The 21,909-nt window shown below is 43.5% G+C and overlaps 1 protein-coding gene across 6 annotated transcripts in view; it reads left to right on the top strand.

The window, feature by feature from the left end:
• The window catches only part of KANK1 (KN motif and ankyrin repeat domains 1), a 200,954-nt gene that overhangs the window by 58,656 nt on the left and 120,389 nt on the right, over positions 1-21,909 (top strand). For all 6 annotated transcript variants that reach the window (XM_032427649.1, XM_032427654.1, XM_032427650.1 and 3 more), the window contains exon 2: positions 5,609-5,740. The gene's annotated coding sequence lies outside the window, so the exon portion shown is untranslated. The remainder of the gene's footprint in view (positions 1-5,608; positions 5,741-21,909) is intronic.

Here is a 21,909-nt window from a genome sequence, read left to right as displayed (position 1 = left end):
GTCTCACTCCACCTCCTACCCCCAGCCTGGCTCTACTTTCTCGGGTCTGGTCCAGTGCTCACCCAGCACACCCAGTTACTAACTTGAGAACATGGTAATGGGGAAAGGATGGTATTCACTTGGGTCTCTTTGGCTGTGAGGATCAAAACCAACTTCCGGAGGGCTTTCTCAGGATACTGAAGTACCCCCAAAGAATCCAGGATCCTTAGAGAAAACCTAGGATCAAACCCAGAAAGCACAAGGAAGTTAGAGGATGCTGTGTGTTGTCCTGACTGCTCTCAGTTTCACCCCCCCTTTCCGCAGACCAGCTCTGTCTTTCACGGGGCCACCTGCTTCTGGCACCCAAAGCTGCTGCTTTGAAGCCCTATGAGAGAAGCCTCTCTCTTCGCCTGGGTCTGATGTCTTTATGGGCCCCGTGAGGCCATGGCTGGGTGAGAGGTGTGCGTACTGGGAGGCAGTAAGGGAGGGTCACCTCTGACCCTCTAGCTGGGTCAGAAAATTCCAAAGAAGGGAGTAGTTGATGTGGAGAGGACAAAAGCATTCCCCCCACGCATACCATGAACATGTTGCTGTGGGTTTATTCATTAACCTCACACTCTGTGGGAGGAATCATCTTTGGCTCCAAGAAAATCTGGATGTTGGACCTGAAAAAGCTTGGGCCAGACTGGGGAATCAGGGTCATGGATGACAGTGAATTTTCCAAAGTGACTCCACCCCACGAGGCCTCGTGGCCGCGAGCAGGTGATGTCTCTGTGAGTGCGGACCCTTTAAACAGCCCTGGTGACGAGCAAGGCTGAAGTTCACGGTGAATGCCTGCATGGTGGAAAAGCCTCCTGAATCTCTGCTCTAGAGACATCCTTTACTCTGAATAACATTCTGATCTCCTGATGGAAATCGACGAGTTTGAACTAATACTCTCAGAAAATATATATAGGTTACCAGATACTAATCCTTTTGGCTTCAGGAGTTCATTTGCTCACTCAGTTGTTAATTCAAATTGGGAATGAATCTTGGTACACAAACTCAGGGGTGAAAAAATACTGTATTTCTCTGAATCAGCGTATCTGGTGGTAGCAGAAAGGTTGAGCTTGCGGCTCTTTCCCGTATCGCCCTCCCAAGATTGTGCCAGAGTTCCAGGCTTCTGCTATTTGTCATGAAGTCAGAAGGCCCCCTGGGTCATCTCTTCACACTGATCCCTGCTGCTCTTGGGTCAGAATTGAGGCTGGGGGGTGGGGGGACACTTTGTCACAGGAGGAGTCCAAGCTCCACATCCTGCCATTCTCTTGGGGCCCCTGTGTGTCTGGGGGTGCAGCCAACGAGCAGGTGTGACCCTCTGTGGCTCCGAGTTTCACACTCAGCTCTTGTGCAAGAATGAGGGTGATTGCTCTCCTCTTAAGCTGTGTTCTTCTTAAGGAAGCCGGCCACAGCCTCCCTGATTCAGGGAAGCCAGCACTCTCTAACCACAGGAACGAGGCACGTTGAGAGAGACAGAGATCCTGAGAAGCCTCCCGCCCCGGAGTCGGAACTGCCCATGCCTGGCCAACAACCAGTCATGAGCATGGGTCCCCTGTGGTCAGTTCACCACTTGGAGGCATCTCCTGCTCTTCATCATGGCTCCAGATTTGTGGGTGGTTGTATCTGCTCCAAACCAGGTGCATGAAGGCACTTGTCATTGGGCTGTTTCCAAAGCCAGTCTGGAAACCTGTTGATTCCCGAAGAGTAGCCTTCCAATTCCTAAGCATTTTCCATACATCCTCAGTGAATTCATAAAAGCATCAGGAGAGCTTTTCCTTTTCCCTTCTCTGACGTTGGGTGATTTCGTCCTGTTAATATTCCTATGGGGAAGCTCACCCACCTGGCCCACACACACCGTACACTTCTGCCCTCAGACTTTGCACGCACTAGACTAACAGCGACTACAGACAGTGTTGCTGATCAGCCTCCATCCTTCGCTGCCCGGCCCACAGCACGGCTACTGCATCATAAAATAAACATTTGGGGAGTGTGTGTGGGGGGGTATATATTTAGGACTAAAGCAAGGAGAACCCTATAGCAGATGGCAAAGCTTGCTCGCAGCATTAATAAAAATCTGCCACCTTGGGCAGCCAGCAGATGACCGAGGACCTGTGAATGCTTCCTCGTCTAGAATTTCAGCACTGGCTCTACATAAAATATTTATGCAGCCGTGCTTCTTACCCCCGGCCAAAGCGTGGGCCCACGTGTATACTGTTACTATAGACATCACCAACGTATAACCAGCTGAAGAATCCTGAAGGGTATTTGGAATGTTGGAAAGTAAATGGCCATGGGGTTCAGTTTGTAGGGGCTGAGAGAGAGTGGCCTTGGTTCCGAAACAGAAATATTTATCTTGTGACCAGAATGGCTCTTCAGTGGTCAAGACATGACAGAGGAGGGGGAAGAGAGTTTGCTAAGGCAAACGCTAGAAGGCACGGCGCAGAAGCTGGTAAGCTGGGGTACTGTGGGCAGAGAGACCAGAGTTTCTGTTAAGAAATGTTACCGAAAACACAGCTCACAATCGTTCTGTTACCGAGTCTCTCTTTAGGTCCCTAGAGACACACTCACACACTCGTGTATTATGTTTGTAAAATGTATCATGCGCACATACCAAAGTAGACGATTAAAAATGCTAATAATGCTTATCATTTTTTTCTCTATTCAGATCTGATTTTTCTGTTTTCTTTTTTTAATTTTTTAAAATTTAAATCCAGGGGCGCCTGGGTGGCTCAGTTGTTAAGCGTCTGCCTTCGGCTCAGGTCGTGATCCTGGGGTCCTGGGATCGAGCCCCGTATCGGGCTCCCTGTTCAGCAGGAAGCCTGCTTCTCCCTCTCCCACTCCCCCTGCTTGTGTTCCCTCTCTCGCTGTGTCTCTCTCTGTCAAATAAATACACAAAATCTTTAAAAAAATAATAAAATTTAAATTCAATTAACTCAGTTCATTTCATAATTAATTCAGTTAATGAACATAGAGTGTATTCTTAGTTTCGGAGGTACCTATCCGATTGTTCTAAACTTACAAGAAAGCACTATTTTGAAGGAAGAAAAAAATGTTTGAAGTTATCTTTTTGACAGTTTAGCTTATATTATACATGTCACCCAGAGGTAGTCATCTGGTATCTGACCTGAATCTGGACGTTTTCTTTTTTTTTTTTTTTCCCCTTCATTCTCCTGAAGCAGGGAAATAGAATGTAGGTAGATGCTGAGAGTGGATAGCATATGGCTGTTGAATAGTTCTGGAAGGTTTCTTAGAGAACCCAAACCAGGCACGCACAGGTGGTGGTGGACGGAGAGGTTGGAAGGGTCTGCAGTCAGTTGTTTTTGGTGACCGAGCTCTGTGCATTTGGTGAAGTGAGGAGCGAGGGAAAAAGCGAGGGGAGGTACTTTTATTGGTCTCAGTCAGGCAAGCTTCAGGGTACAAAATGACCAGCACAAACTCGGTGGCTTGTCTCTGCTTGTCTCCACGTGCCCTCCTGGTTTCTCCTCAGTCCCCTTCAGTCTGGGTACTTCACCAGCTCGATTGCAAATTGTCCTCAGGGGTCACCAGTGGCCACCTTACTTGTTGCTAAGCTCAGTGACCTCTTGTGAGTCCCCCATCCACAGACTTGGCGTCACTCGTGTTTGGCTGGGTTAGTGTGCCTCTCCACCTGCACGGGTATTCTGCACCTGTATCCACTCCTCGGCGCTTCTTCCTCTGTCTTCCTTGACCTGTGTTCATTCATCACCCTTAGAACCTTCATTTAGTCCTGAAACTACAGCGATCATCTTTCTTGAGGTAAAAGGCTGGCAGCCAGTCCTCTTTCTCCACTGCGGGTCATCCCCGTTGAGGCAGAGAGTTTGATCACAAGATGGCTCTTCAAATTAGAACACATGTGCTTTGACACCAAATCTACAGGCATTGGATGTGCTTAGAACTCATCTCCTGGCTCCATGAGAAGGCCCCTGCATTGTCTATGTATGGTTTACTTTTTGCTGATGGAATAAGCTCCCGCGTGAGCCTCTCCGGGCAAGTGAAAATGGTGGCATCAATAAAAAAAAAAATCTCATTACCTCAAGGCACAAAGGCGTATAAATTTCAAAAAGCATTTGCAAAGCGGATCCAAAAAATACTGGGTTTGTAAACACTGAAATGTGGTCCACACTAAAGTGGAAAACTTAATCAGAATTGTCCTGTTCCAGCTGGACCACTGAGCTTAATAAACACAAAACAATGGACAATGCTGTTAGGACACCGTATGAGGGTTAAATTGCCTAGAACGTGGGCCTTGGAAGGGCCACGGGCTCAGCTGAGCCTTGACAGAAGGGATAAGAAAAGCCCTATCCTGCGTGGGGAGTGATGGGTACAAAGGCAGGGTCTAAGTGTGTGTTCTTTGGAACATAGGAAGACTTAGCCTGACGAGGACAGGCGGTATTTGTTGGAAGTTGGAGGAAGATAAGATAAAGTAGAGCTAGATTATGGAAGCAGCTGAGAGTCAGCAGAGGAGTTTATATTTGACAGAAGAGAATATTATTACCGCCATGGACCCGGATGTAAGAGAATGCTAGATTTGGAAATTCGAAGACCAGCAAAGTTTAGATTTGGAGGCATCCTCTAAGGTGGGATGGGAAGCACTCCTATTTCTCGAGCTTCTGCTGTACGCCAGGCACGTGGTGTCGTAATTCTTCCCTTTAGAGTAACGTTAGCGGTAGATACCCTTGTTCCCATTTTACACGTGACAGACTGAGCTCCACGGAAAGGTGAGGAGCACCTGGGCCAGGATTGAAGCGCAGGGACATCTGACTTCGAAGCACAATGAGGATGGAGACCATTTTATTCTGTTCTTCATTTCGCAGTCCAGAAAACTGAGACTCAGGAGAGAGGGGATTGTTGAGGGTGACACGGGTAGGAGGAGGACGGGAGCAGCTACTCCGCAAGAGAGCCTGGGTGGGTGGTGATCTGCGGAGAGAGGCCAGGCTCGAGGCTGCTGCTGGGGGCAGCTGGGGGTGACACGGTACCTGGCAGCATAGTGGGTGGACCAGAGCGAGAAAGAGACACGGAACAGTAGGGCATTCCAAGGGAAAGGGGTGCTGCACTGATCCCACAGTGAGGGATGGCTGGAAAATCATCCCAAGGTTTGAATCCCAGGGAACTGCCACGCACAGAGAAAATCCTCGGTGGAGCTAGTTTTCTGAGAAAGGCCATGTGCTTCTTATGGAGTGGTCTGACTCTGAAATGACAGGGACACCAAAATATAAAAATCGATGGTACTTGTGAGCTGCCTTCCGTACACACAGACCAAATACGTGAACAGCATGGAAGTGAAAGGTGAAAAGTCTGGGAGGAACCAGCCCTTGTCTTTGAAGGGACTGGGACATACCCCAAGAGCCAGCAGCTAAGCTTGTCCCGAGAGCAAAGGACACTCCCATTTGCATCATCTCCTAGTCCATCTGTCACTCTGGGCCGTCCCTTCCGCCCCCACCCCACCCCCCCGGAAAACGACTTAACTCTACTCCATAGCTGTGTCTAGTCATCGATTCCCCTCTCCTGCAGGTCCTGGGCCTGGCAAGGGTATTGCTCCCCCACATTTCCCTCACCAAGATTCTTCTTCTTTCAGAATGATTGTCTCATGGCTGGCTGGACAGCCTGCTGAATCGTTGAATTGCCTCCATCTTCGGACCACACAGGGGAGATTGTCCCTGGAGCTAAAACACTGATCACAGTCATCTTGTGGCCTGACCTGATTGAGGTAAGGTATACTTTTTTTCTGTATGGCTGTCCTGAAGTTGTCATGTTTGTGTCCTTTACCTTTGCCTTTTGGAGACCTTAATCCATTCTTTCCCCCGAGCTTTTATGCTCTCATAAGCCTCTTGGAGTGCTCTTCTTCTGTAAATGTGTAAGAGGGCAGAAGAGACTTTTACAGGATAAAATATGAGCAAGCTGCTTGGCTCTGAAGAATAAAGCGGAAAATATATTACTCCTCAGATTAAATCAGTAAAAGTACCCTATTTCCATAAACACAATATGCATAGGGTGGATTATATTAGAGAAACTGAATAGATTGAAAGGAGTGTTATTAAGGCCACTTGAAAAAAATGGAGATACTTCAATATTAATAGATTGCTGGCTTTATTCAAGTAAAGAGAATTTAGAACATACAGAGAATTTAAAAGGAAAAAAAAAAGTCTAGTCCTGCCACTTCCAGAGATAATCCATGGTAAAATTTTGATGCATTACTTATAATATTTATATTACAAATATTTGTAATGATGTGTGTCTGTGTGTGTGTGTGTGAGTGTTATGTGTGCTATGTGTGCTAACTTGCCTGATTTGCAAACTGAGTAACATTTATCACAGGCTTGCTTTATGCCTGGCTCTATCCCAAGCACTTGACATATATTCATTTATAAATTCTCACAAGCCGGTACAGTGGGTTTTTGTTATCCGCATTTAAACATAAGAAAACTGAGGTGCAGAGAAATTAAATGACTTGCCCATGCTCACACAGCTGGTAAACCCACTCAAAACTTGAACCAGTCAGATAAGAAAGCTCATATGAATGGGCTTTTTTTTTTTTTTTTTTTTTTTTTTTGCATACCTCTCTTCCTTAAGAAGATGCTGATTCCTCGGGGCGCCTGGGTGGCTCAGTTGGTTAAGCGTCTGCCTTCGGCTCAGGTCATGATCCCAGGGTCCTGGGATCAAGTCCCACTTTGGGCTCCTTGCTCAGCGGGGAGCCTGCTTCTCCCTCTCCTCCCGGCTTGTGCTCCCTCTTTCTATCTCTGTCGTTATCTCTGTTTCTCTCAAATAAATAAAATCTGAGAAAAAGAAAGCAGATACTTATTCCTCTTTTTCTCCAGCATCATTTTAAGTGTGTGCAATTCACTTCCATGGTGATGTGCCGGCTTCCCTACCCTGTCTCCTTTTGTGCACACCCATGATTAGTTCCCCAGGACATCCTGCTCTCAGTGGCTTGGCTGAGTCAGCGGGAATGCGGGAATGTTCCATTCCCGTTTTTGATTCACTCTGCTAATGGTCTTCTCAACAGGTACCAGTTTATATTCTAACTAGTGGTATATGGAAGTGCCTGGTGACCCTAAGCCCTCAGCAACATTGTCAGTTAGCAATTTGAATACGTTTGTTTGCTAAAAGATTCCAGGTGTCCTCGTTCAGGTCCACATTCGTGCCTCTGATACTCTAGAGCTGTGGCCTCCTGCCTGGTTTCTTTCTCTCCACTTCAGTCCTTTGTCACAAAGGAGTTACGGGACAGTGGGTAAGAAGAGCATGGGCTCTAGAGCTAGATGCCTGCGTTCAAATCACGGCTGTACTACTCGGCCTCAGTTTTCCCATCAATAAAATGGAATTAATACTAAAACCTCTCTTACAGTGCTGCTAGGTGATAGTTGATGTAAGGTACTTGAGAACAGTGCCTGACTCTTGGTATGTGCTCAGTTAATTGTTGCCCAGTACTGTCTTCCAGAAATCCATGCTCAGGGGTGCCTGGGTGGCACAGTTGGTTGTGTCCAAATCTTGACTTCATCTCAGGTTGAGATCTCAGGGTTGTGAGATGGAGGTCCGCATCAGGCTCTGTGATGAGTGTGCGGTCTGTTTGAGATTCTCTCTCCCTCTGCCTCTCCTGCTCATGCTCTCTCTCTCTAAAAATAAATAATCTTTAAGGAAAAAATGTCCATACTCAGACACCTGGGTGGCTCAGTTGGTTAAGCATCTGCCTCCGGCTCAGGTCCTGGGATCGAGTCCCGCATCGGGCTCCCTGCTCAGCGGGGAGTCTGCTTCTCCCTCTGCCTGCCGCTTCCCCTGCTTGTGCTCTCTCTCTCTCTGACAAATAAATAAACAAAATCTTAAAAAAATGGTCCGTACTCTTACAATTAAAGAAAAGGTTATACTTGTTTGCAGTGACATATGATGATTATCCAATTTGTAATTCACAGTAATATCTAAAGTGCTCACATCGTTGTATTGTTTGTGTTGACACTGTGAGCAACCTAAAGGTGGCACGTAGCCATCCTGCCTCAGTGGATCCTGACAGGTCACTGGTAACGAGGAGACAGTAGTGACGGGCGTGTGAAATAAGTGGAACGTGAAAGTGCTTTATGAGCTCACAGAGCACTCCACTGGAGCCTCACGGCAGAGCTGTGAGGAGCTGGGGCAGCCACTATTGACCTTGCTCTGTAGAGGAGGAGTTAAGTGACTTGCTCACTTAAGCTCGTGGAGATGGTCAGTGGTAGGGCTGGGTGTGTACGCAGGCTTTCTGACTATAAACCCCCATTCTTGGTGCTTCGTGACATGATGGAAAGTTGAGGGAGGGACAGGTGTCGATACCCAGCTCTAGAATGTGCTAGGAAAGGAAGGAGCCAAGTGGCATGCCCCCTGGGGTTGGGGGGAGGACGAGGGACCCAGTGAGGCGGGGGAGGCAGAGGAGGAGGGAGGGGGCTTTCTCCTTGCAGGGAGGAGGGAGGAGGGAGGGAAGGGATGGAGGATGTAGACTCAGATGCTTTGACTTAGAAAGGAATATTTGAGGGGGCTCCAGACTTAGGACCTGAATATAACTCCTGAAAGGAGAAGGAAGAAGGTATGGTTGAGACTAAGAGCAGTGGGTTTGCAGTTTTTGATTTGAGAAAGAGGAGCTATTCAGAATAGCCCAGGTGTGAAATGGACCAGGGAATCCAGAGGGCTGCCAAAGACCTTTGCTGCCCAAGAGGTAGGACCCAGATAATGTCACTCAGAAGTTGAGTACTGCAGTGACCATATTTATGCACTCTTGTCGCATGGTGCTGGGTGTTTTAATGAGTGGATAAGCAAGCAATGGTTCTCAGTTCTTGGTTCTAGAAACCTTGTCGGAGGCTGTGCTTACCGTCAGGCAATGGGTACATGAAGTAGGGAGAGGGTAGATGATTTCTTAATCTGTGAAATGAGGTTTTAGATTTCATAGATGCTTCTAGAAGTCCCTTTCTACCACACCGTTTCCTGATTCATCTTCAGCCTACGCTGAGTCTCCTGTCTGTGACCCCGTCTACTAGACAGTTTAGCCTTTTAATGTTACGATCTAGATACTTTCTTTGATTACTTCGCTTACTCTCATAAGCAATGTATATCGACTGTAGAAAAATTAAAGATACGTAGACAAAAAAGACGTATTTAACACACATAATCCTACCACGATTAAATACCCACTGTTAATGTTCTTCCAGAGGCTTTACTGTATGTATATGCCTAAATAAGATTTTTAAATACAAAAATGAAACTTGCTTTTCTTTTTTTTTTTTTTTAATTTATTTATTTGAGAGAGAAAGAGAGAGAGAACAGGGGAAGGGGCAGAGGGGGAGAGAGAATCCTAAGCAGACTCCACGCTGAGTGCGGATCCTGAGGCGGGGCTCGATCCCACGACCCTGAGATCATGCCTGAGCCAAAATCAAGAGTCCGACGCTCAACTGACTGAGCCACCCAGGTGCCCTTCAACTTGCTTTTCCTGATACACTGTAAACTTCTCTCCGTATCAGTGGTCACAGTCATGGCGGCATAATTTTTCTTATTATTGAAGCATAATTGACATACGGTGTTATATTTGTCTCAGGTATACAACAGACTGATTTGACAAGTTTATACATTACTCAGTGCTCATGACCATCTGTCACCATACAACATATATGGCAATGCATATCATCCTGTTCTTGAGGCTGCTCTTAATGATCTTTAATATAAATTCAGGAAAGAGGTTTTTAACATGTATTATGTGAAAAATCTGAACCAGTTTACAAATTCCACTGGCAGTATGCAAGAGATATTTTTCGCACACTCTTCTTAATATTAAAGTGGAATTAAAAAACCTTAATCCAGTTTTATGGACAAGTGAACCTTTGTCATGTATTTACAAACCATTAATATTTCTCCCGTGAATTCTCTGTTCCTGTCCTTTGCCCGTATCTCCAGAGGGACATTTGCTTTTTTTGTTAGTAACTTGCAAGAGAGTTTTTACTGTAAAATATCTTTTATTATTAAAATAGTATAAGTTTTTATGTCCTTTGCCTTTGAATTCTGTACCGTGTTTTTAAAAGGAAGTAAATATTTAATTTTTGGTAGTGAACTCTTTTGCCTGTGGTTCCCATATAGACTGACTAGGAAGCAGGAATGCCTTTAAGTGTTCTTCCTGCAGTCAGCCCTTTGCATAGCAGAATGACCTCTTTCAGGTGTTGTCCCATCCCCACACACCCCTGCCTGAGCTGTCAAGGCAGTCTCCTTACTGTGGCCTGCTCTCCAGCCTCACCTCTGTTACTCTCCCTGTGGATCACTGTGTTCCAGCACCCCTGGCCTCCTTTCCATCCAGGGAACGTGCCAGCCTCTTTCCTGCCCCCAGGACTCTGCAGGTGCTGTTCCTTTGTTCGTGAGCACACGTGCACGTACACAGACCCACACGCACTCACGCTTGTGCTCACACACATCACTTGCGGCTGACTCTGTCTCATTCAGAGAGGTGGTTCCCCAGAGAGCGCCCCAGAGCAGGCTGCTTGGGTTCGCCTGGCTTCCCCATTCCCCAGCTCCGTGCCCTTGGACCCCTTCACGAACTCTTCCTCCCCTGGAACATCACAGTCGTCATCATAATAGTCCTTACTTATCTCAGAGCTGTTGGGAGGCGTAAATGGGTGAATTTATGCAAAGGTCTTCAAAGAAATCAACCCCGTGCACAGAAGTGCACATCAGTGGTTCACTGTCCCTGTCATTTTCCGGTTCTCAGAGAGTGCTGTCCTGTCCAGCCTTGGTCATTCCCTCCGGCATTCTCCATCTCATAATCCTCTTTTATCGCTTTGAGACTTACCAGGATGCAATTATTTTGCGTTGATTTACTTTGCCCTGTTTTCTTGGCTAGTCCGTGGCTCCCCGGGGACAGGGGCTGAGTCTGTGTTGTCCACAGCTAGGTTTCTGGCGCTTTGCAACATTTGTAGAGAGAATGAGTGAATATCAACACGTCCAACCAGACTGCATAGACATTCACCTACGTTGTGTTGTTGTTTTATGGTTTTAGTTCGCATTTTTAAATAGTTCATCTGTGTGAAACTTAATTTGAAGTATGGTTTGAAATACAAATGCAAATTAATTTTTCCCCACATGAAGTAGCCAATCGCAATTTTTTTTTTTCTTTTTTTTTTTGAGAGAGCTCCGACCCAGATTTCTTAGGGACTCTGATGTTGTTTCTTGTTTCTTTGTTCATCTCTCCTTGGGTAGTCCTTTTGCAAAAAGTAAATGCAGAAACTGTTCATTGACTTGAGCCAAATTCCTCATGAGCGTGCTGGCCGAGGACCAAGAAAGATGCTCCTGGGGTCACTTCCCATGGCCTGAAGTAAGACATGATGTTAACTGACTTAGGGACTTGTGGCATTTGTTCAATATCAAATGCTACTAGACTGGCTGGATATTTCAGGCAGCCCTGTTTTAGATATTCTGTCTTCCATTTCTAAAAAATTACTGAAATCACTGAAAATTACTTCCACATTCTACTGACTAAATTACTTTTCCTGAACTGCCTCTTGCATTTTTTAGATGAGAGATGAATATGCCTCGGTAGACCATGTGTTCTGATTTTTGGTTTGGAAAGACAGGTCACCATTCTTTTCCAGATTTTACCTTTCATCGTTAAAATTAATGAAAAAACGAGACCTACCCATTGTCAGAAAACATGTATACAGAAAAAAACCTGACTCTTGGATTCTACCTTCTAGATCACCCCTTCATATAACCCCTCTAAGTTTATTATATGTCCTACCAGGCTTTTTTTTATGCTTAGATCTTTACATATGTGCACGCGCGCGCGCACACACATTCACTTACTCTCTCCCTCTCACCCCACCCCCTGCAAATACTTGCATGCTTTTCCTGAACAATGTCCTAAACCCACTTTCTTAGACACATCAGTAGGCTTTCAAAACACTCGAAGTCTTTCTTCCCTAGCTGGTAACATGCGAGAAAAGTTACTAAGTGCTCTTTTCCCAGGGCTTTAAACCCCAGGTCCTGCTTGGCTTGTGTGAGTCACTGGATGTAATCATCCAGAGGGCAGGGGTGGCTCGGGCACACTCAGGAATGTGGTGTAATCTGATAAGGATTTCCATCTCACTGCAAAGGAAGAAATGGGGACTCAGAAGGGAAGCCAGCGGGATGGGAGAGGGGACATTCTTCTCCGTCCGTGAGGGTACACCTTCAGCGAAGGTGTTTTCCCTGGGTTATAGACCACGTAGGCTGATTTCTGGGGAGAGGGGCTCGCAGATTGGGGTGCTGTCAAGGGATAGAATTTTTCACCACTCATTCTCTTCTGTGTCTTTTTTTTCTTTTGCTCCGTGATAATAGAAGACACTGTGGGGTGGACCGGGGCGGAGAGTGCAGCGAGTCGCAGGCTGTGCCCTTCACACTGGCAATGGGAAGCGGGCGGCTGACCGCCCCGGGTTCTGATCGATGGCACCGCACTCCAGAGACCTGGAGGGGTTTCTGTAAGTGATGGGGACCCCGGACTCCTGCAGAATGGCACTTGTCGGGGGTTTTCACAGTGCCCACCTTATTGCGCCAGAGAGGCAGGTTTCATTGCCTAAGGGGACGATTTATGGCCGTGGGCTTATCTCCTTGTTTTAGCTCTTTATGTTTTTTCTGCCTCTTAATAAAAGGTGAAGTCACAAAGCAATTAAATAGTAGTGTGGTTTTCAGGCAGGAGGTGGAGAAGGGCTACCCCGGGGCAAAGGCTAACATGATTGACAGAGGCTGACTGGAGATTTACATTGGGAATAACTCGTTCCTCAAAACTTTCTTCATTTCCTGGTGGGAAGTAGGGGGTAAATCATCGACCAGGAGGATGGATGATTAAAAGTGTAGGAGTTATGATTTCTTTTTGACTTTGTAAGTCTCTAAATCTAAACCTTAACGGAGGGTTCTCATTTTAGGAACTCTTGAGGAAGTGATGGAAACCAGCCCTGCCAAGGATTGAAGGGAAGCAGAAACACTGTAAAGTCTCGAATTGCTAATAAGCTTGAGCTGCTTTATATTTTATAAAATGTCTTGAGATCCAGCGAAATGAAGTAGAGAATTCATGAGCCTTTTTTTTTTATTCCTTAAACTCAGATCCACAAGTGTATATATTTTTGAATATTTAAAGATATCGAATGGGGTTTCAACTGTTAGTGTCTGGAGTTTTTTAAATATGTAATAGTGACACTTAAAATGAGGAAAAATGTGGACAATTGAACGTAAACATATAGAGAGTTGAGGTTCCCTGTTCCTCTTATCCCAGCTTCCTCAAACATAAAAGAAACGCTTTTGATTTCGCCACTTTGTATCGATGACCTATTTATTCTCATCAAGAGAATTAACAAGTGAAGATACAGAAGTTGAAGTTGTCATTCTTTCTTATCCGAGAAACATTATGATTTTAAGGAGTTTTGAAAAGCGGCCTTTTGATCTGAAGTTCTCTTTCTTCCTGGTAACCCCATGGAAATGGCCAAAGCAGACAGCTTAAATTAAAATGAAGTTGTTGGTACCTGTTGAGAGAAGGAGTAATTTAACGAAGAGTTAATTTATATGACCCAGAAAATGAGTGGCTAAACGGACATTGCTTGTTCTGGTGTGAATTTCTCTTGCCATGAAAGCTCCCTGCCGGGGAGACTTCATGCCTTCACAGGAGCACCCTTGTCCCCCCACCCCCGGAACTTTACCACCACAAAAAAAGAACAAGAACCAGAGAGTCACGTACACAGCCGCCCTGTTGCTGTTGAGGGTGTGCATCCTGACAGATGACCCCCCGAGAGGATCTGTGCTGAAGGAATAGGGGAGATATTCATTTCTAGAGCTTGGTAAAATGGTAACAAACAGCTTTTATCCCAGATCAGTAAATCTTTCCCAAGTCCCTGGCCAGGGTTCTGTGTGTGGGCCGTGGAGTGGCCGTTGTTCGGTTTCTGCCCCTATAAAGAAGGGTGTGGGACGCCTTTGGATGCCCACCGCTGTAGATGAAGTTTGGAGAGAGAAGGCTGTGTGACCTCTCAGCCCTTATTCTGGGCTGTTTCCCAGGCAGTGGATCATTTGGCTACCCCGGGGCCAGTGCTTATGAACAGTCGCTGATTTTGATTATGTGTCATTTTCCCCGGTGGCAGTCCTTTATCCACCCAGACTGCTGCCCAGGGAGGTATCCGGATACGGAAGGCGCCCATCTGCACTGGTACCACGATCTTACTATTCTAGCAGAAGGTAACTCAGTGGGGAATTAATGTTTTCCTCTTACCCGTGTATTATTTCTTTTCAATTGTATTTGTCTTCAATGACATGAAATTCGCATAGCATAAAAGTGAATAATTTAAAAATGAACAATTCAGTGGCATTCAGCCCATCATAGTGTTGCATAGCTGCCCCTTCTGTCTAGTTCCAACACATTTTTCCTACCCCAAAAGGAAACCCTGTACCCATTAAGCAGTGACTCCTTATTCCCTCCTCCCTCAGCCTCTGCTTTTTCTCTCTCTGAATTTACTGATTCTGGATATGTCCTATATAAATGCAGTTGTATAATATGCAGCCTTTTGTGTTTGGCTTTTTTCACTTAGCACAGTTTTTTTAATGTATTTATCTGTGGATGGACATTTGGGGTTTTTCCACCTTTTCCCACCTTTTGATTATTGTGAATAACGCTGCTATGAACATGGATGTATAAGTATTTGGGTCCCTGTTTTCAGTTCTCTTAAGCATATATCTAGGAGTGCAATTGCTGGGTCATATGCTAATTCTGCTTAACTTTTTTGAGGAACTGTCACACTGTTTTCCACAGAAATTGAACCATTTACATTTATATTCCCATAAAGGTTCCAATTTCTCCACATCCTTGCCAACACATGTTTTCCTTTTTTTCTTTATTGTAGCCATCCTTGTGACTATGAAATAGTACTTGATTGAGGTTTTGATTTACATGTCCCTAATGTCCCCAATGTCCCTAAGAATGCAAAAGCATTCTTAAAGGTGTTGTTAGCCCAACTTACCGTTGTTAGGTGAGGAAGCAACTAGGAGTACATACACGCCTCTTGGGCTCTTCTCTCTCTTGCCCTCTGTACACCCTGCCCCACTCCCAACCTAGCTCTCGTTATCCCCCCTCACCCGCCACCATTGCTGGCAGTCTTTCCAAATGATATTGATCATCTTTTCATGTGCTTATTGACCATTTGTGTATCTTCTCTGGAGAAATGTCAATTCAAATCGTTTGCCCATTTTTAAATTGGGTCATCTTACAAAAAAATAAATTGGGTTGTCTTTTTGTTGTTGAGCTGTAAGAGTTCTTTATATATTTTAGATACTAGACCCTTATCAGGTATATGATTTGCAAATATTTTCTCTTTTTCTTGTCTTTTCACTACCTTGGTAATGTGCTTTGACACACAAAAGTTTTTTATTTTGATGAAGTCCAAGTGATTTATTTTTCTCTTTTGTTGTTCTTGGTTTTGATGTCTAAAAATTGCTGCCTCATCCAAAGTCAGGAAGATTTATCCCTATGTTTTCTTCCAAGAATTTTGTGTTTTTCTCTCTTACGTTTAGTGTATTAATCCATTTTGATTTAATTTTTTATGAGGTATGAGGTCAGGGTTCAACTTAATTCTCTTGTATGTGTGTATCTAGTTGTCCCATTTGTTGAAGAGACTCTCTTCCCCCATTGAATGGTCTTCACACCCTTTAAAATAATCAACTGGTCATATATGTGAGGATTTAGGTTTAGACCCTTAGTTTTTTCCTCATTAGTCTGTTTGTCCTTGTGCCAGTTTACTCTCTTTTGATAACTATAGCTTTGTAGTAAGTTTTGAAATTGGGAACTGTGAATTTTCCAACTTTGTTCCTCTTTTTCAATATGCTTTGGATATTCAGAGCCCCTTGCAGTTCCATATGAATTTAAGGATCAGCTTTTCTATTTCTGGAAGAAGAAAAAAAGGCTATTGATAGGAACTGCACTAATTCCATAGGTGGCAGTATTGTTACCTTGATGGTATTAAGTCTTCCAGTTCATGAACATATGATGTCTTGCCATGTATTTACATTTGTCTGAACTTATTTCAGCATTGTTTTATAGTTGCAGTGTACAAGTATTTTACCTCCATTAAATTTATTCTTAGATATTTTGTTCTTTGGAGGCAATTGTAAATGAATCCATCTCCTTGACTTCCTTTTCCGATTGTTCCCTCCTGGTGTAGAGAAGCACAACTGCCTATATGTTATTTTCATTTCAAAAAAATTACAGTTAAAAGAATAATCTCTACTGGTTATTTTATTTTATTTTATTTTAAGATTTTATTTATTTATTTGACAGAGAGAGAGAGACACAGCGAGAGAGGGAACACAAGTAGGGGGAGTGGGAGAGGGAGAAGCAGGCTTCCCGCAGAGCAGGGAGCCTGATGCGGGGCTCGATCCCAGGACCCCGGGATCATGACCTGAGCCGAAGGCAGTCGCTTAATGACTGAGCCACCCAGGCGCCCCTCTACTGGTTATTTTAAAAATGACTCCTTCTCAGCGGGAAGCCTGCTTCTCCCTCTCCCTCTGCTTGTGTTCTCTCTCTCGCTGCGTCTCTCTCTGCCAAATAAATAAATAAAATCTTTAAAAAAAATAAAAATAAAAATGACTTAAGATGAGGGGCCTAGGTGGCTCAGTCAGTTAAATGTCCGACTCTTGATCTCAGTGTAGATCTTCTCAGGGTTGTGAGTTCAAGCCCCACTTTGGGTTCCACACTAGGTGTGGAGCCTACTTAAAAAAATGACATAGGAACCCCACTATCCCTCCATATACTCCGTTTTGTTTTGTATTTAAGATTTTATTTATTTATTTGTCAGAGAGAGAGAGCACACAAGCAGGGGGAGTGGCAGGCAGAAGGAGAAGCAGACTCCCCACTGAGCAGGGAGCCTGATGCGTGGCTCGATCCCAGGACCCTGGGATCAAGGCCTGAGCCGAAGGCAGACGCTTAACTGACTGAGCCACCCAGGTGTCCCTCCCTCCATATATTCCTGTTAAGTTTGATATACATCCTTTTATATATTTTCTATACATATACATGCAAATAAGCCTTCTTCCTTCGGGTAGACTCTTACTTTGTCTACATTTTAACTTAAGTATAGATTATGAGTATCTTTCTAGGTCAGTACATCTAGATTTTCATTATTCCTTTTAAATGCTACAGAGTATCCTATTGTACAATGTACTATAAGAGTATTCTTTTAATGAGCATTTGGCATGTTTTTAGGTTTTTTTTTTTTAAATAAACAATGCAGCAATTAACAGTCTTGTGTGAGTATTGATCCATACTTGTGTATGTCTTGAAGGTAATGTCCCATAAGTAGAATTGCTGAGGCAAAAAATAGGCACATAATATCTTTTGGTGGACAGTGTTTTTGTTTTTGCTTAAGTGTGTTTATTACGGGCGTAGATGCTACCTACTCTAATCTAAGAACTCACAGCGAGTAGTTAAATGCTTTGAAAGAAATGTTAAAAGGGGGGTATGTGTAACCCTTCTGATTCTTTGTGCAATGTGGTAACGTATAATCTCAATAAAATGTAAATGATAAAATCCTTTTGGGTACGTGTGTGAACTATGTAAGCAAAAGCACTCTTAAAGGTGTTGTTAGCCCAACTTACTGTTGTTAGGTGAGGAAGCAACTAGGAGTACGTACAAGCCTCTTGGGCTCTTCTCTCTCTTGCCCGCTGTACACCCCGCCCCACTCCCAACCTAGCTCTCGTTATCCCTCCTCCCCCGCCACCATTGCTGGCAGTCTTTCCAAAAGACCTTTCGCTTGTTGACAGACTCTGTGAACACCCAGTGTTCTCTTCTTTGGCACAGTCCAAGAAAGACCAGTTTGGGAATTTGCTAACATGTTCTGAAGGCAAAGACTTTGTTTTGTTCAAGTCTAACTGAAAAGCTTAGCTTAACCCCAGAAGGCAGACCATATCCGTTTTGGGGGAGGGTCACCCTCATGTTCTGCGTGGCTGAGTCTCACATCTCACACCTTCCTATGCCTTTCCGTGGTTTACTAAGTAGAGCAGAGGAAGGTGCTTTTGCAAACATCTCCAAAGAAAAGAAAGTCAGATGGAAGTGAGGAATAAGAGTCAGCCCCGTTGCTTTCCATTTCCATCCATTTTTTTTTAACTTTTTATTTTGAAATAATTTTAGACTTGGAGAAAAGTTGCAAAGATAGTACAGAGTTCACATGCCCCCTTCAGCCAGCTTCCTTCAGTGTGAATATCTTACCTAACCAGAGTACAATGATCAGAACCAGGAGATTTAAATTGCTAGAGCACTTTTAGCTACACTCTAGGCCTTGTTAGCGTCCCCTCCAATTTTCCATGAAGGTCCTTTTTCTGTTCTAGGATCCAATGCAGGATCCACACTGGATTGAGTTGTTCTGCCTTCTCAGACTCCCACAGTTCTTCCCTTGTTTTTCATAATCTTGATACTTTTGAACAGTACCAGTCAGTTCTTTTGTTGAATGAAATTTCCTGAATTGGGGGTTTTCTGGCATTTTCTCATATTTACTTGTGAGGCTATGAGTGGTTACTTGATGTTTTTCTTATTGGTGGTGATGCTAATCTTGATCACTTGATTCAAGTAATATCTCCTGGGTTTCTCCACTATAAAAGTGCTGTTGTAATTAGCAAATTAGTCACTTTGTAATTAATAAATATCTTGGGGGCAGATCCTTTGAGTCCGTGCAAAGATCCTGCTTCTCCTCAAGCTTTTGCACACTGATTTTAGCATTCCATTGTAGGTCTTCCCTGCAATAATTATTACTGTACTATTGGCCTAACAGTCATTTGGTATTGCCTTCATTTCTTATACATTTATTTATTCATTCTTCCATAAGGAAGAGCTGTTCTCTTATATATGCATCAGTGTGGACTCGTGGATAGTTATTTTATTCTAATGGTTCTAATCCAGTGCCATCATTATGGATTTTTTTGCTCAAATTGCTCTAGCTTTGGCCATCGGGTATTCCTTCAGATTGGCCCCAATGTCCTTTGACAAGTTCCTGTCCTTTTTCAAGCACTTCCTTCCTTTGTGGTACCTCCAGATGTTCCAGGCTCATCTTGCATTTTTCTTGCTCTACCACTGGAATCAATCACTTCTTCAAGGAGCGTGGATCTGTCTGGTGGAGAGTGGTATTGCAAAACCAGTATCTGTGGTGGGTGTGTACATCATGCCTGGCCTATCATTGCATCTATCTTCCATCAGGTTTAAAGTGAGGTCCTCCCCATGAGCACAGCCGTAGCAAGCCTGAAACTTGCTCTTGACTCTCCTAGGCAGTTAATCATTTCGGTGTAAAATCATTTTGATCAGACCATTTAATGGTGGGTTGTGAAAATCGGTTGCTGCTCATAGAGACAGGGAGACAGACAAATAGGTATTTGGACTCTGAATGGAATGGGTTAACTTTTTTGTGGAAAAACGTTCTTACATTCAAAGGCTGCTGTTAGCATTCAGGCATTCCTAACATTCCTTTTATCATCTTGCATGGATTTTTCACTCTCACTTTTAGCCCATGTCCTATTTTAAGGTAATAAGAGTAACTTTTGGTCTTTCTGTTATAGAAGGGAAATACTACTTGATGTATTCCTATTAGTGTTTTACTCAATGTCTAAGTACAGATTGGTCGTCCTATAATTACTTTATTTTTGCATAGATATTATGTGGCACAAAACTTTTCATAAATTGGGTATGTCCTTCTAACTTTATTTATGAAGTCTTATAATCATTGATAAAATATTTTTATTTTATTTTATTATTGTTATGTTAATCACCATACATTACATCATTAGTTTTAGATGTAGTGTTCCATGATTCATTGTTTGTGATAAAATATTTTTATTACGAGTATTGAGGGCTTCTTTTCCTTGGAGAGCCAGTGTAATTTCTTTGCTGCTTTTAATTCTTGCAGAATAGAACTTGCCTAGATGAGATTCCAGTGGGACTCATTTATTCCTCTGTAACTTTTCCTATTTCTTTTACATATCCGCTCTTTTGGCCCGCAGTTTCTGTGAGAACAAAGCATGACGTCAAGGCACATTCCACACGTGATTGGTGGGATTCTAATAGTTACAAAGTGTATTCATCTACAGTGATAAGGATCTTCCTGCGCATTTTGCTGTATTTCAGAGCTCATTCTTGGGTCTTACCACCTGTTTCTTGTGTATGGAGAAACTTTTTCTTTTTCCTCTCTCAAAATACAGATGGAAGAGTGGGTTTATAGCAGGATTTAAGAAGGCACATCTTTTTCAAGGACATTTTCCTTTTGACTTGGGCATTTTGTATGAGTATTCTTCCCACCCTTGCTATACTTCTGTTTGGAAGTGGGGTTAGGTGTACTTTGGTACAAAGCCCAGCTGGTCAGTTAAAGCCTCGTGTTGTAATGTTTTGAAAATATGCCTGGCTGACTCTGACCTCTAAATGTGTAAATTATCTTTGCAGCAGTAAGAGGCCTTGAAGAGCTTGAAGTTGTTTTGATAACTAATCATTATATGATAATTCAGCCAGAAGAATTTGCTAAGAACAGCTTGTGTGCCTTGCATCCAATTTAAAGGTTAGGAGTGTAGGACTATAACTGCAGTTGTGTAAAGAGACACCACATAATATTTGGTATTTCTTTACTATTAATAGTTCCTGCATTAATCATCGTCTTTACCTTTCCCTTGTTCTAGAACAGAGGAACATTGTACTTACTATATTAATAATTATTGTGTGTCCATTATTAATTAAAAGAATAAATTGGCTTAACTTTTTCTTATTTAAAAATTCCACCTTATCATGATCTCAGGGTCCTGGCATCGAGCCCCATGTTGGGCTCTGTGCTCAGCTGGGAGTCTGCTTCTCTCCCATTCTCTCTGCCCATCCCCCTACTCATGCTCCTGCACGCTTGTACACTCTCTCTCTCAAATAAATAAAATGAATCTTTAAAAAAAAAAAAAATTCCACCTTACCGTGCCTGGTTTTTCTTTTTTTCCATTAAGTCATTGTTGAGGAGGTGGGTGGCATATCAGTGGCCCTTGAGTTTAGCAAAAAGCTTTTTTCATCCTATAGAATCTTGACTTCGGGATACTAATTCATGGATGCATCAGTGTCTAAGGTAACAGAGCTAATATTCAAAGCACCAAACAAGTATTGTTCTAATTACTCTGGTTATTTATTCCATCCCTTTTCTGGAAACATGGGAAATATTAACAGTGATGCTAATCATAACCATTTATTGAATCAGCATTATGTGCCAGAGAGTGTGTGGGACAGTTTGCAACTAGCATCTCACTCCATCTTAATAGAAACCTCCTAATATTTCAGAAAAGGAACCCAGTGCTTAAAATGTTAAATGACTTATGGTGCCTGGTTGGCTCAGTCAGTTAAGGGCCATATTGGTAAGAAGCAGTAGGTCCAACTCTTGATCTCAGCTCAGGTCTTGATCTTGGGTTGTGGGTTCAAGCCCCTCGTTGGGCTCCACACTGGGCATGGAGTCTACTTAAAAAAAAAGAAAAAGAAAAGAATACAAGATGTTAAATGACTCATCCAAGATCACACAGTGAGTAGGCCAGAGAACTGCTTGGGTTTTGTCTAAGGTCAGTGCTCATCCCACATAGCATACTGTGGTTGTCCTCATGTCATTAAAGAGGAGTATGTCTTTAGGGATTGCCTTTCCCTCAAAGTATTTTTAAAATTTTTAAGATATTTTAAAGTATTTAAAAAAAATTTTTTTTGTTTTATAAGGAGGCTCCATGCCCGGCATAGAGACCAGCAGAGGGCTTAAACTCAACAGCCCTGAGATCAAGACTTGAGCTGAGATCAAGAGTCAGAAGCTCAACCGACTGAGCCGCCCAGGTGCCCCATTTTTTAAAATGATTTTTAATGTTAGGTGTATTGGGGTTCAGGTATTGTCA

This window comes from Phoca vitulina, unplaced genomic scaffold (genome assembly GCF_004348235.1).
Source record: "Phoca vitulina isolate PV1807 unplaced genomic scaffold, GSC_HSeal_1.0 scaffold37, whole genome shotgun sequence".
NCBI classification, from domain to species: domain Eukaryota; kingdom Metazoa; phylum Chordata; class Mammalia; order Carnivora; family Phocidae; genus Phoca; species Phoca vitulina.
Note: the sequence above shows the minus strand (reverse complement) of the source record. Positions and strands in the feature narration are given on the sequence as shown.